We start from the raw sequence: 14,992 nt of genomic DNA, 5'->3' as shown, positions 1-14,992 counted from the left end.
GGGGAGGGCATGGAGAGCAGTAATAGCACTGGCTGAGGGGTGTAAGGCTCACTCAGGTATCAGATGAGGAGCTCTGCTCAGATGATAAAGAAGGAGGCGAGATGGTGTTTATGATGAGTGTTGACATCTGGTTAAGAGTGACATACAAGCAAGTGGCCCTAAAAATGGTGGTGGCACTAGAAGCACCTGCCCCTACCCCGGTACCATTTTATGAGGAAGGCATGGCAAAAGTTCCAGCATCACTGTGGACCATCAGTCCATACGACGTGGGCTGCATAAAGAGCATTGGAGGAGTAAAAATAAAGTTGAAAAAGGGAGCAATATTACCTAGGTTGAAGCAGTACCCACTATCAAAAGAGGCAGATGATGGCATATACAAAACAATAACAGCCCTGATAAACAATGGCATATTGGTACCATCAGAATCAACATGCAATACGGCAGTGTACCCAGTGCGCAAAGTGAAGGGAGGGTCTTGACGTTTCATCCAGGACCTTAGGCCCTTGAACTACATTGTAGAGCCAGAGTACCCCATAGCCGCAAACCCAGCCACAATACTGTGTGGAATACCAGCAGAGGCATCACGGTTTACCATAATTGACCTCAAAAATGCCTTTTTCTTGATACCTCTGCACCCAGATTCACAAGACCTCACAAGTTTCACATACAGGAACACAAAATGGAAGCACACAAGGTTTCCTCAAGGGTACTGTGAGTCACCCTCCATCTTCAACAGAGTAATACAGATGGATTTGGGAAACATTGAAATGGAGAGCACGGTTTTGCAATATGTTGATGACATAATAATTTGCAGCACCACTGAAGAAAGGTGCAGGGAAGACTCAGTAAAGAGGCTGACAGTGTTGGCTGAGAAGGGGTACAAGGTGGACAAGGAAAAGTTACAGTACTGTCAGGAACAGGTACTATACATTGGCCAACTCATTTCCCAGCATGGAAGAAACATTGCCCCACAGAGAGCACAAGCAATAACTAACACACCACAAACAGTGTGGGAACCGCAGCAGTTCGTGGGCCTATGCAACTACTGCAGAGCATGGGTTTTTGATTACAGTTCATACATAGGACCCCTGCTCGAAGCACTAAGAGAAGTGCAAAAAGGGGACAAAAGGTTGGGGTGGACAAGAGAAATGAAGGAGGCGTTTGATGAGTTGAAACACGCCATATCCACTGCGCCCGTGCTAGCCACTCCAAACTATGAGCACCAATTTTTCATTTTTTCACATTGCGACTCAGCAGTGATGAAGGCAGTACTGACTCAGAAAACAAGCATGGGCCACAAGCCAATAGCTTTCTACAGCGGCCACTTGGACCCTGTAATGTTAGGTCACTTCCCTTGCGAACAGAGTCTCGCAGCCGCAGCATTTGCGGTGGAAAAATCATCATCAATAACAATGGGGTGCCCCACCACACTATTTGTGGAACATGCACTGTTCGCAATTTTGAACAAACCCAAGTCCCCCCACCCTGACCCCACAGAGGGCATCGGGTTATGAGATCATCCTATCGAGACCAGAGTTGACGATCGTCAGGTGCAGTAATGTAAACCCAGCTAGGTTCATAGCAGAGGTAGTTGAGGAAGGTGATTATACCCATGATTGCACACAGGCTATTGAAATGTATTCCAGCACAAGGAAGGTTGAGGAGGATGCCCTAAAAGGGGGTGAGATAATGTACATTGATGGGTCATCGACTATTGATCAGGGTGATGGGATAAGAAGAACGGGAGCAGCAGTGGTTAGAATGACGGAGGATTTGATGTATGTCCCAGTGAAGTGTGTCCAACTACCACAGCATTATTCGGCTCAGGCAGCAGAATTGGTAGCACTAATTTTGGCACTAAAAGAAAGCTTTGACAAGAGAGTGACTATATACTGTGACAGTGCATATGTAACATCAACGGTGCACTCAGGATTAATAAAATGGCAAAGAAGGGGATTTAGAAGAGCTGATGGCACACCGGTGCAACATGCCCTTTTACTGGCTGAATTGATTGAAGTAATTAACAATCCTCAAGAATAGCTTTGGTCAAGTGTCAGGCCCACACTAATGGAGATGCCTCTATCTCGAAAGGTAATAAAACATCAGATGCACATGCCAAACATGCTGCATATTTTGGCGAAATGTGGATCCCGCCAGAATCTGAGAGAGGCAGAGGGAGGTTGATAGCAAGACAGATGTTGATGAAGGATGGGTACACCCATCTCCCTGCAACCCAGATAATGGAGTTGCAGGCAGCTGCACCAATGGCAGAAAAGGACCTATGGGTAAAAAGAGGGTGTACAATGTCTCCTACAGATGCACTGTGATGTCAAAATAATACAGGAAAGGTGGTTATGCCACTGGCACTGTTGAACACAGCTCTGGCTCAGCTACATCATCCGGCACATACAGGGAAGGAAGTGATTGCAGCACAAATAAAAGAAGCATGGTTCTGTCCGAGTTAAATTCCCATGTTGCAAACTTTATCAGCAATTGTCTAACGTGCCAACAGTTTACAGCCGGTCACACGCTGCAAGTGCTAAAAGGTACTATACCCCAGCCGGAAGGACCATTGCTACACTTACATGTTGACTACGTTGACTTGATCAACGTATGTCAAGGACAAAGATACATGATTGTAGTGGTGTGCCCATTTTCAAGGTGGATTGAGGCTGGACCCTGCTCACATGTGGATGCTTTCCGAGCAGCTAAATTTTTAGTGAGGGAGGTCTTCCCCAGGTGGGGTGTTTGTGAAGTGCTGCAGTCATTTAATGGCCTGCACTTTGCAAACGAAATGTTTGAGCACATCACAGCTCTGCTGGGCATCAAGCACAAGTTTGCATGTGCATATCATCCACAGGCTAACGGTGTCTGTGAACGCCTGAATCGCCTGCTAAAGGAGGAGATAGCCAAAATACAGCAAACAACTAAGAGAAGCTGGCTGTACTGCCTTCCCTTGGCCCTATTCGAGCTGAGGTATAGGCCAGGGTCTGATCACCACCTCACTCCCCACGAGGTGGTGACTGGACGCCAGATGCGCCTTCCACTAACGCCAACATCAAGAGCCCACACAGATTATGAAAGAACTGTGGGGCGGGTCGAAGATCACCCAACCAGAAGATACAAACTAACAAATAGAGCAACAAAAAGAGTGGACTATTGCAGAAGGAGACACCGTTCTCCTCTGCAATGTCAACATGATGTGGAGCAGCCCCCGATTTACAGGGCCCCACTTGGCAGAAGCAGTGGCTCCTAGAGCCGATAAACTACAAGACAAACTAGCTTGGAATCACCTGCATGACATCAAGCCTTACAAAGGCCAGACCCGCCCTAGCGTCGACGGCAGGGCCACCGAAAAAACAACAGCATCAGCAACGCCAGCGACAGATAAAGACATAGTGACTGCAAAAAAGGACAACTGTTACACTGCCCCTGACCCCTCCCCAGCCACAAACACTGCCATAGACTTTGGACAATCGCCCGTAGCTCACCCCATGGTCACGAGATCCCGAAGCAAACAAACCTCCGCCCCGCTCAGCCCCATCCCTGCCATCACCGAATAAAGGACATTGTATAAAAACTTGAATGATACACACACATATAAACACTTGTATGTTCTCTTTTCTTTTGTCTCGCACATGCAGGTACCGCATATTACTGTGTTGTTTAGAAGGTGAAGTAACTAAGGTCATGTTCTGCCGAGAAGTAAATGCTATCCACAGATGATAACACCCCTGAGGCCCTATCACACCAATTTGTATACCATATAAAGAGGCCAAAGTATCTGAAAAGGAGAAGGATACGCGTGTACTACACCGCGTTTGTTTTGGCCATAGAACAATCATTTCCCCATCTCCACAAGCACTTTCCGGCTCTGAGGTATAGGTCACTGAGATTAGCGTGAGAACAGCTTTTCGCCTGGGCAATAAACGACTATTTGATAAGTAGAGCTTGACTAAAAACACTAACCGAAATAACGCATACCTTCAGAATTTTCAGGCGGGCATCTTTATCATCGCAAGAATAAGCTGCTGGACCGCAGCAAAGGTAAGAGCAAAAATGCCAGTGAGATTAGCTACTGTAATAAAGATCATAGGGGTGTTGGTTGTCACTGGTCTAGTGGTTGCCTCTGTCTGGCAGAAAAACTATGCTTTAAAGATTATGGCTGCACCCAAAACTAACCTACCTCCCCCCACAGCTGCAACAGGTATGATGTCAGGTGGTACAAGCAACCCTAGAGGTAAGGGACATAGGGTTAAACGCAGCACATATGGAGAAGAGAAGGGAATTGACACATATCTCACAGATTCAGCACACGTCTCGAACAACATGTGGTATCAGCACATTACCAAAATTGGTAAGCAGACAACTGAGGACAACTGCTATGTGTGCTCGTTGATCCCGTACGCTATGAGCGCATTAAGAACATTTGTGGCTACCGAAGTGCCAGCAAAAACAGTGCAATGCCTGATATATTTGGGTCTATTCCAAACAAAAGGACGATTCCATGGGATGGTGTTGACACTTCAATGGAAAACAAGGGACACATATCCATACGAAAACAATTTCCTCAAAACATATTTGAGCTACCATAAACAAAGCCTACATGCTGAAGCTTTCAGATACATGACGGATGGCCCCGACAAAGGAGAAACGAAGAAAGTAACGCTAGAATACCTGCCGTGTGATTGGTATGCAACTGAAGTTGCTGGTGAACAAGGGTAGTGGGAAAGACCACTAATAACAATAACTGGGAAAATATATGTGAACAATGAATGGGAAATAGGAGTGGTTGGGAGCAACATGATCACAAGAGAAAATATTACCACCATAAAATAGCACAATGACAGATGCTGGACGACGTGGGGTAAATATGTACCAATGCTGACGTGGATGGAGAAGGACGAAGATCCAATAAGCATACTACCACTGACTGCACCCACACTGTGCTATCAACACAAAGGTGATGTGGATGTGGGATACAACACCAACTGTGGAAGCACGGTAGAGATACCTGAGGGGGGTGCTGGCACAGCAGTTCTAATGGACCACTATTGGGCCTGTGGCGATAAGGCGTACCTCACCTTGACTCCATCATGGAATGGAATATGCACTATGGTACACGTCAATATGCCATCCCTGGTTGTGCCTCAGAAACATGTCAACATAGCCAACTTCCCCAAGATGGACGAAGGGAACAAGAGGAGAAAAAGATCTGCACAATCACAAGAAGGCGACAAGGATAACAACAATAACGTTTGCCAAGAGTGAAAAGACAAGGGGAACAACTGACAGGAAACTACCTGTGGGGAAGATTGGAAACAGCCCTCACCTCAATCCCACCAGAACACAGACTATTCAGCAGAGCAGCAATGTTCTTCTCATCCATAATACACCCAGGACTACAGGCATATGCAAATGCAAAATGGTTACAGATCATCAGAAGGGAGCTGATGATGACAATAAATTCGACAGTAAATGGATTCAACGCAATAAAAGAAGAACGGAGAGCGGTAAGAATGGTAGCACTACAAAACAGGTATGTGCTAGACCTCCTCACGGCGATGGAAGGGGGATTTTGTGCCAAAATAGGACAATCATGTTGCACATTTAACCCTGCTAACGATGCAGACAATGGAACACTTACTGAGGCAGTATCACAACTGGCCCTAATGCACTCCAAAATGATGGATGAAAGTAAATGAGTAAATAAAGATACCAGCTGGTTCTCATTCATATGGTCATGGATGCCATCATGGCTGTCAGATGGGGTGAAGCTAATAGTAGGATGTATAATATTAGCTGCAGCTGTGTTGATTGTAATAAAGTTCTGGAAAGCTAGAAAAGCACACACAACGGATGAAATGATGGAGATGGTCGGCATGCACGCCTTACGGCCGGCCAATGATGGCAAGCACACCAACATGATAATACAGGAAAGAGAGAGGTTGCACAAACAGATTCTTGACAACCACATGGATCCACATCTGTGAAGGTGGAGAATCCAAGAAACCCGAGGAGCTATATCGGAAGATGGGTATACTGCAAACCCGGCGGCGGCTGCGTTTACATGTACTGGTCATTTAAAGATCATGTCAACCATTATGGGCACTTGGCTGGAATAACTAAAGTATGCTGAGTGAAAGGAGATAAGGTAAAAGATGAGTTTGTGGTCGACAAGAGGGGGGACTGAAGTGGGAGAATGGGACAATACCCTCCCCCCAATCTCATCCAGACCATGGCCTAGAGGATCACGGCCCAGGCACCCCCCACGAGACAAGTTTGTGTATTTACCAGATGACAAAATACCCTGGTTCAGAAACTTACACATAAGAGGAGTATGCCCACCAGCACGCCCGGCACCAGCCCGCCCGGCTCAAGCCGACGCCTGCGACATGGATGAGCTCGACTAGAACAACAGCCACAAGTATCCACATTGTTAGAGATGCCATAGCGACATAGCCAACTGCCAAGAACACACGTGCTACCATGCACACTGGTCACTCACACACCAACCTACACGAAGAACATACACAGTGCTATGACGTAGGTGACTGGCACACCCACTGACGTGCATTGTTGTTATTTTTTCACATAGGCCTTTTTACAGCACCGCAGAAACGCAAGACGCCTGAAGAGCTTGTGTATATGCTTCCTGACGCTTCTCCCGCCACCCACCCCTATGACGACACCATCATGTATATCTAATGCTGCTTGTGACACCCTGTCAACCCGCGACCTCCATACTATGGATTATGTACCGCCACCCATGAACTAGGCCTGAGTAGGCCGCAAGCAAGAGTCCCCAGGCAGGAGCCTAGCAATGAAAATCCTTCCAGAACAAGAGTACAAGTGCTGACCATGCAGAACAAGTCCCAGGCGAGAGCTCACAGCCAAGGCCACAAATGTTGCAACCCGCATGCCGCAAGCCCAGCGCCAAGGTTATACCTGTAAAATGCCAAGCCCACAGAAACGAAATACAAATCTAATGCCCATAATTCTGTTCCAGCTACGGTCTCTCCACACGTGACCAAGCCGAACTGACAAAGTGCCAAGCTCACGAGACAGAAAGTCACCAGGGTCCCACGTCTGGGAAACAGGTTGCAACAACGAAGCGGCAAGATGGAAACCTACAGCAATGGGAAAGACCCGCTCACAAGCCATGAGCAGACCTGTCCGTTGCCTGCACAAAACACATAGTTGCACATTGTTGCTAATGACAGGTACACCGCGAGCTGGGAACGACGATGGTCCCAGGCTTGGGGGCTCGTGGGAGAACCAATCAGAATCCAGGGGGGTTTATTACTGATGCCATTACCCTTAACCAATCACCAAGGGTTCCTCTGTAATAATTGTAAAGTAACAACTGCAAGGGACAACCCAAGTGTACCACCTGACCCATCCTCATCCACTATTTCTTTCCATATGTTACCTATACTAACCCAACCACTCGAGGAACCAATCCTGAGTGGCGATAGGTTTTGTGCTAACTTTCCCAGGTGATGGGAGTAGCGCGCCATACTGCCATAAAAAGGGCCTGCGAGCCCCACTAAGATTGAGAGTCTCATCAGACGCATACGATCCGAGACCCATCCCTGCCGTTGTTATACTCCTCATACTCCTTTTGGGTACACGGGAGGAGTTGGGGCCTCCGCAGCCCGGAGGCCTGTGGACAGCTCTGCCGGCCTGGGAGAATCACCCCGACAGTAACACACAAAGGAGTGGGGCTACTGAAGTGGTGTACTCCAGAGTCCACAATCACAAAAAAACAGATGACATTCACATGGAAAAACACAGGTAAGAGTGGGGGAAAAGCTCACACTCTTACCCAGTGGGCAAAATAAACTCCAGAAATCCAGAAAAGCTGCTGGGGGACTCACTAGGTAAGGGAAATTAGCCATAGAATGAGAATTCTCCCTAACAAGCGTTCCCCCAATAGCCCCCTCAACCATTATGGAGGAGCTGAGGAGCCAGCCCAGTGAAACACTGAGCACTCCCTCAGATGCTTTTTCCAGTTGAGGGAGCACTCCTGGGCTGGCTGAACTGTCAAAGGGAAGCACTGTTTCCCTTTGACAGTTCAGTTCCCCAGCTGCACATGCTCACTGAGCCATGCAAGGCTGGGGCGTTTTGCTTTGCCACCCTTGCGTAGCTCATTGGAAATGCTGGCTGGGGCACTGCATGTCTGTTTGTGCGAGGGGGAGCTTCTGTGCCTCTTTGCACATACGGACACAACAACCTGGAGTGCGGCATTTCAGGTCCCTACAGAAGGTACGTTTATGTTCATTTATTTTTTATTTAAATATGTGTATGGATTCGTGTATGCTTGTGTTATGAGTGAGTGTATGGGGATGGGTGCTTGTATGAATGATAGAGTGATTGCTGTGTGAAGATGTGTGTGTGTGTTTTGTCCATTGCGCTGATTGGGGAGTAGAGGGGGGAAGGAGGGTTGTACAACAAAGGCATTTAAAAATGCTTTTGTTGCCCAATCCCCCTACCCACCTGCCCATATCAGCTCTACTTCTGAGGCGCTGTGGAGTCCAGGGGACAGGGATGGTATTTTATTTATCTATCATAGATGTCCAGTCAAAAATACCATGCTTTCCCCCTTGGCCTCCCAGCGCCAATTGCAAACTGTTTGGCTTTTTACCCATTTTTTTTAAAGTATGTTCTAAAATGCAATGTTTTAACCCATTATTTTAAAAAAATTCAAGGGGGGAATCCCCCCGAATCCCCCTTGATTGGTTCGGTCTCCCTCACTGAGCTCGATCGCTATGGCATTTTTGTTGAAAATATTTCTGCCCCTCCACTTAAAAAAATCACCATCTCTCACTGGCCCTCAGACTGTGTTGGGGACTGAGTGGGGGGAGCCCAGGGCCTGTGATGGGAGCAGGATGGGCGGAGCACTGGATAGTGGTTTCAGAAGGGTGGGGAGAGCCCAGGGACTGGGTAGGAGTGGGATGAGGGAGCCCAGAGACTATACTGGTGGGGGAGCCCAGGGACTGGGAGTAGGGTGCTGTGATGGCGCACAATCGTTCATAGCCATTTGTACATACTGTCCTTTTGGTATTTTTGGGGGGGCCTGGCCTGCCCAAACTTTGCTCAAGGGGGGCCCAGGCCAAAAAAGTAACCTTCTGGACAAGCCAGACCAATCAAGGTAGCTATGGCGGCAGACAAAACTAGGTCTCAGGAGGGGTGAGGGTGACTGAAAGACCTCAATGAGCACACAGAGCAAAGGACACTTACAAATCACTCCCAGTCAGGTATAGATATATACAAAATACAAATACATTTATTTCAAGGCCTTTGAGTTTAAACACACAAATCAATCATAGTAATACTTTTAGGCCAACACAATCATATCTAAATACATATATAGAAGACCAATGGGGTCTAAAGGGTTAATGCACGAAATGGGTCCACAGCCTAAAAGTAGAAGGAAACATTCAGTGCAAATAGTCTTTAGACCCTCCTGCATTCAACACACTCCTAAGAGGCAGTCCAATCCCTCAGATGAGTGGAGCCTATTGCTCAAATGTACTTGTACTGCTGGTGCACACGGTAGTTAAAAATGGGCAAAACAGGGTCTCTTCAAGGGTCTGTAGCAGCTCAGGAAGGTGGGTGTGGTGATGAAGAATAGGTTCCCACTATTCGAGGAGGGCCTCCACTTGAGGGCAGAGTCGTTTCCAAGAGTTGGGAATAGTTTGCTAGTTCGCACTAGCAGTAGAAAGGAGAGGGTCCCTCAGGGGCCACTCGTGCGTAAAAATGGATGGATGCACTAGGGCCACCGGTTAGGGTTGAGATTACTCATCGAGCTCTGGACCAAACTTCGGCAGTCGAGTCCACTTCGGTTGCAGGATCAAATGCGGCAATCTCGCGGCTCTGCGGCTTTCAGTGACAAAGTTACATTGTTGATTCCCCTTCGGGACATTGGTGATTTCTCCACTCCTGGTGGATGGATCAGGCCAGTTCTGCTGCAGCAGGCTTCAGAGTACAGAGGACCACAGCTGCAATGAACTTACAGAGTTTGTCACCATGGCTGGGTGATACGGCAACCGCGTAAACTCCGATTTGGGGTGCACTCACTTTACTCCAGACTTGGGAATGCCAAGTGTGCGAAATTCGGTGTGAGAGTGTTGTGAACAAAGAGCTTGCGATGTGTCAAGTTTCAAGGGCCTCCTCAAAACGGCGGTAGTATCAGAGCCCAACATCTGCGCAAGCTGGTCAATCCATTGGATGGCCCAGGGACACTTCCTAAAAGTCTTACTTGCAGGTTAAGATGAAGGTGCCGATAATAGTTGGTCCCGCTATTCCAATGGATCGAAATGCCTTCACAGACCTTCTAGGACGATCAGATGCAGAGGGGTCCAGCGGGACGACAGCGGGCTCAGAGTGCCAAACCTTCTAGCGGGTCACCAGCGGTTCGTCGACTCGGCTTCTTAGTTTCAGGATACTTGGGTCCTATCCTTCGTTCAGGGAGAACTCCAGAGTTCGACATGGTATGGCTGTTTGGGGCCTTATCTTATCCAGAATCTCCTTCGCGCCAAAACGAAGAGGACCCGATGGGAAATCTGCTCACATACAGGCATACCATACGTGGACCAATCATGGACCACGGTGGTCCCAGGCATTCACAGCATTCACAGCACTCCAGACTCTCTGGCCCCCAGGATGTGTATTGGAACCAGACGTTCCAGCCCACATCGTGGAGGCACACACACAAGGCATGCAGAAGCCCGCGAAAGCTTGGGGCTTCCCAGCAAAATGCATGCCCAAATAAGGACTGACCCGGGTCAGCTCGACTTGGGGAAGGTAAAGGGGAAGGTAAAGGGAAAGATGGCCAAAGGACAGGACAAAGAACCTTGTGGCTTGGCCATTTTGGAGCCAGGCCACCTAACCGTGCCAAACACAGTAATCACGGTTTACCTGGCAAGAAAGGGTTAAAAATATGCGAAATGATAACCAGCCCTGCCCAAGGCACATCTGCACTTCTCCTAAAAAATCCTTTGAGAGTATCTAGGGCCTTTGGAAATGACTTGACCCAAGTGCACTGTACTGTAAGGTACATTGTACACTTGTTACATGTTACAGAAAAGTTGCAACATGGACAAGGACTAAGGGAAACAAAGTCTCCCAGTACTGACTGTCTTTAAGGGCATGTCGGTTTCCCCATAAAAAGTGAGCAAAAAGCCCAGGGGAGTGCAGCAGAAGGCTGCTCCTCTGGTAAAGTCAGACTATGGTGTTCAGACATCAGTAAAAAGTTGGGGGGTACAAAACTGGAGGGAAAATTACACATACATGGGAACCTTTCCTAACGGTGCCCTTAGCTGGTCATCTTGGGACCAAGATTACAAAGCAAATGCTCTCTGTCCATTTCTACTGTCCCTGGATGGGAGTAGAAGTGGAGTCTCACTGCAGGACCTGCCCAACTTGTCAGTTGTCTGGCAAGACTGGAGGCAGTGTCATTGCCCCTTTGCAGCCATTGCCAGTGGTTGGCATACCATTTGAGAGAGTGGGCATCGACAATGTCAGTCCCCTTGACCCTCCCACTTCAGGTGGACATCGGTTCATGCTGGTCTTGGTTGATCATGCCATCAGGTATCCCGAGGCTATACCCCTTTGGACTATTACTGCCAGGGTTGTTGCCAGGTCTCTCCTGGGCATTTTCACCCATGTTGGATTCCCTAAAGAGGTTGTCACTGACAGAGGATCCAACTTCATGTCGAGTTACATGAAAACAATGTGGAAAGAGTCCAGGGTAACCTACAAGTTCTCCACCTCTTACCATCGCCAGACCAACGATCTGGTTGAGAGATTTAACAAAACTCTCAAAGGCATGCTAAGTGCTTTGGAAGAGCCCCTAAGGAGGAAATGGGATCTCCCCCTGCCATGCCTGTTGTTCGCTTACTGAGAAGTACCTCAAGAGGGTGTTGGTTTCAGCCACTTTGAGTTACTCTTTGGACGTCCAGTGAGGGGGCCCCTTGCCTTGATCAGAGAATGTTTGGAAGCCACCCCTCCAGGTCCTGCCAAGCAAGTGGGGGATTATGTGTTAGGCCTCAGACAGAGGATGACACAGATGATGGGACAAGCGACAGCGAATCTCAAGGCCAGCCAGGAATTGAACGAGTACTGGCATGGCCTTAAAGCCTCGCAAGTGGATTGGACTCCAGGACAGGGGATCCTTGTGGTGGAGCCTACCAAGCCTAGAGCTTTGGCAGACAAATGGACTGGACCCTTCAGGATCATCTCCAAGATGGGTGAAGTCAATTATCTGGTTGACATGGGAGTCCCTGGGGTAGCCCCTCAGGTATTCCATGTTAACAGGCTCAAGCCTTTCCATAGGCGAGCAGAAGTCTCATGTCTCTTGCTGGCTTCAGAGCAAGAAGAGGATGAGAGTGAGCCCCTTCCTCATTTGCTGCATAGCAACCCTCAGGATGGAGCAGTGGAGGGGGAGTACATCCGATCATCTTCATCAGTAGACAACTTAAGGGTACTGGGCTACTGTTGAAAAGGAATGTTTCAGTATAGTTTGGAGCCTTAGGTGTTTTAGGCCCTACCTTACAGGGTCTACCTTCAAGGTCCAAACAGACCATAAGCCCTTAAAGTGGCTTAGGCAGGTGGAGGGTGAACACCCCAAACTGCTCAGGTGGTCCATTAGCCTACAAGGGCTAGACTACACCATACAGCATAGAGCATGGAAGAGTCACGATAATGCAGATGGCCTTTCCAGAAGGTATGTTGACTGTCTGGATGAGGGAGATTCGATGCCCTAACCTCAGTCTGGGGGTGAGGGGGGTAATGTGATGCTGGAAATGCATTGGAGGGACAGGGCCTCCCTGTCCTTGTCCTGTAGTCCTTTTTAATGTGTGTTCCGTATTGTTTTCTGCCCAGGAGTCCATGTGGGAGTCCTGGCAGTGCAGCTCTTCCTCTTTTTGGTTTGGTGTACAGACCCTTTGGATACCCTTATGGCACCCATGAGTGAGGGTACAACCCTGTGCCCTAGTGTATGTTTTTGGCACCTGTGTGTGGCCCACAGAGCAGGGTATTGGCTGTTGGCAGCTCCACGCTGAATTTGACAGGTGCTCTGAGTATCCTCCATTTTGGAATACCCAGGGCCAGCCATTGGAATCAGTTGATTCCTAATAGGAGACAAGATGGCCCCTGTGGTCTCTTGCTTTATATTGCCTGTTACTTTGTTTTTCCTTAAGTCCTGGGAAGCCCTGCCTCTGTCCCTTCCCCCTTACTGGCTGTTGGGTGGAAGTTCCATATATGGTATTGTGGGGAAGTCCAGGCCAGACTGGCTGGAGCCTTCCCAGTGACTGTATGTTGTGGGTACACCCTTGGGGTGGGTCCTGGGTGAATGGAGTGTGTAACCAATAAGCCCTTCTTGTTATGGGTGTCTGGTTTCTGGTATGTAATACAATGAATGAGACAGCCCTGCCCGAAACTGGTATGAATGCAGTGTGGAGTGCTGAATGGCTGGGTACTTGCCCCAATACACATTCCTTGTTGTAAGTTTCTGAGAGGGAGGAGAATGGCCTGAATGCCTTGTGAGCCTGATTGGCTGCCCGCCTGCTGAATGCCATTCTGAGTGATTGGTTGCCTGAGTGTGACCCTGCAGAATGAATCAGAGTCCACACAGTAAATCTGGGGGGCCTATCACTGCTAGAAATTGTTCAGAAGCTGAAGTTCAAACTGATGCTTAACCTCGAAGCCGAGCCCGAAGAAGAAGGTTGACTGCTGTTACCTTCACTGCAATCCAAAAGCTGCCGTGCCGTCGATCCCAGGACCTGGCTAGGATACCTCTTCCCAAGCTACGAGGGACCATTGTGCACCGCTAACCTTTACCGTAGCGCCCAGGAAGCCAGCCTTCGAAAGACTGTCAACCAGAGACGGGGACCGCCGAGGAGAACGAAGAGAAGCACCTAACAGCCATCCACCGTCGTCGACCAGTGTTCACAGGTTTGCTATAACCGCTGGAGGCCCGTGGAAGCTGTGTTGCCCAGAAGCGGGAACCGTTTGATGCTGTGCCGCCGCCGACCGGAGCTGCAACGCTCCACCTGATTACGACACTTTAAATCCAAGGATGCTTTTGCCTGCACCGTCGACCGCTTAGTCCCGCTGGAGAAAGTTGAGGCCGCTGACGCGCCAAGGAGCATCCGCCGGTAGGTTTCCTGCCACCCAAAGACCGCAGAGACGCCAGACGAACCAACGCCCTTGCTGGGCCAAAGTTCTTCAGTGACTCTTAGCGGTAACGAACTACCATCGTTGAGTTGCACCTCACGCCTCATCCTCGCAGGACGTCCCCGGCTGATTGTCTACGAGCACCGCCAGGACCGGCGCTGCTGCCTCGACGCCTTTGTTAACCATTTCTTCAAGGGAACTCGACGATCCATGGCTCCTGCCTTAAAGGAAGCCGCTCGAGAAGGATCCGTCGACAACCCAAAGTCTAACTCGGCTATTCCAGGTACATTGGGGTGGTTGAACCTTTCTAGGGGGAAATAATACTCATATGAACAATATATGGACTGGGCTTGCATTATATCTTTATTTACAGGTTGCCCAGGTGGGGGGATCCTCACACAGAACTGTGTCTATTGGTAGGAGCCAGTATTCTGCCTATTGAGTTAGCCAATCTGATTTCCTCCTATGTCTATTGTTGGTTTACTTTATTAACTGATTTGTATGACATTTGAACTGAGTACAGTTGATGCATTTTAAAAGGAATTAAAGTATAATTGTAGTACCACATAGAAACTGTATATATTTGCCACTTTAGATTAACTTGAGCACAAAGTGTAGTATTGTGATTGTGTATATAAAAGAAACCTTATTTATATAAACAACTGTGTTATCACTAACATAGTGTGTGGAAATTCCTTTGTGGGTGCTTGGGGACTACCTTGTACTTAAGAACCAGCCTGCATCACCTCCTGAGAGCTTAAGCCTTGATTGCTCATCCATAGCTCCCCTATAGAGAATCTTGGCTGGGGTA

This window comes from Ambystoma mexicanum, chromosome 5p (genome assembly GCF_040938575.1).
Source record: "Ambystoma mexicanum isolate Mex_15411 chromosome 5p, UKY_AmexF1_1, whole genome shotgun sequence".
Taxonomy (NCBI): Eukaryota; Metazoa; Chordata; class Amphibia; order Caudata; family Ambystomatidae; genus Ambystoma; species Ambystoma mexicanum.
This window is presented reverse-complemented; position numbering follows the sequence as displayed.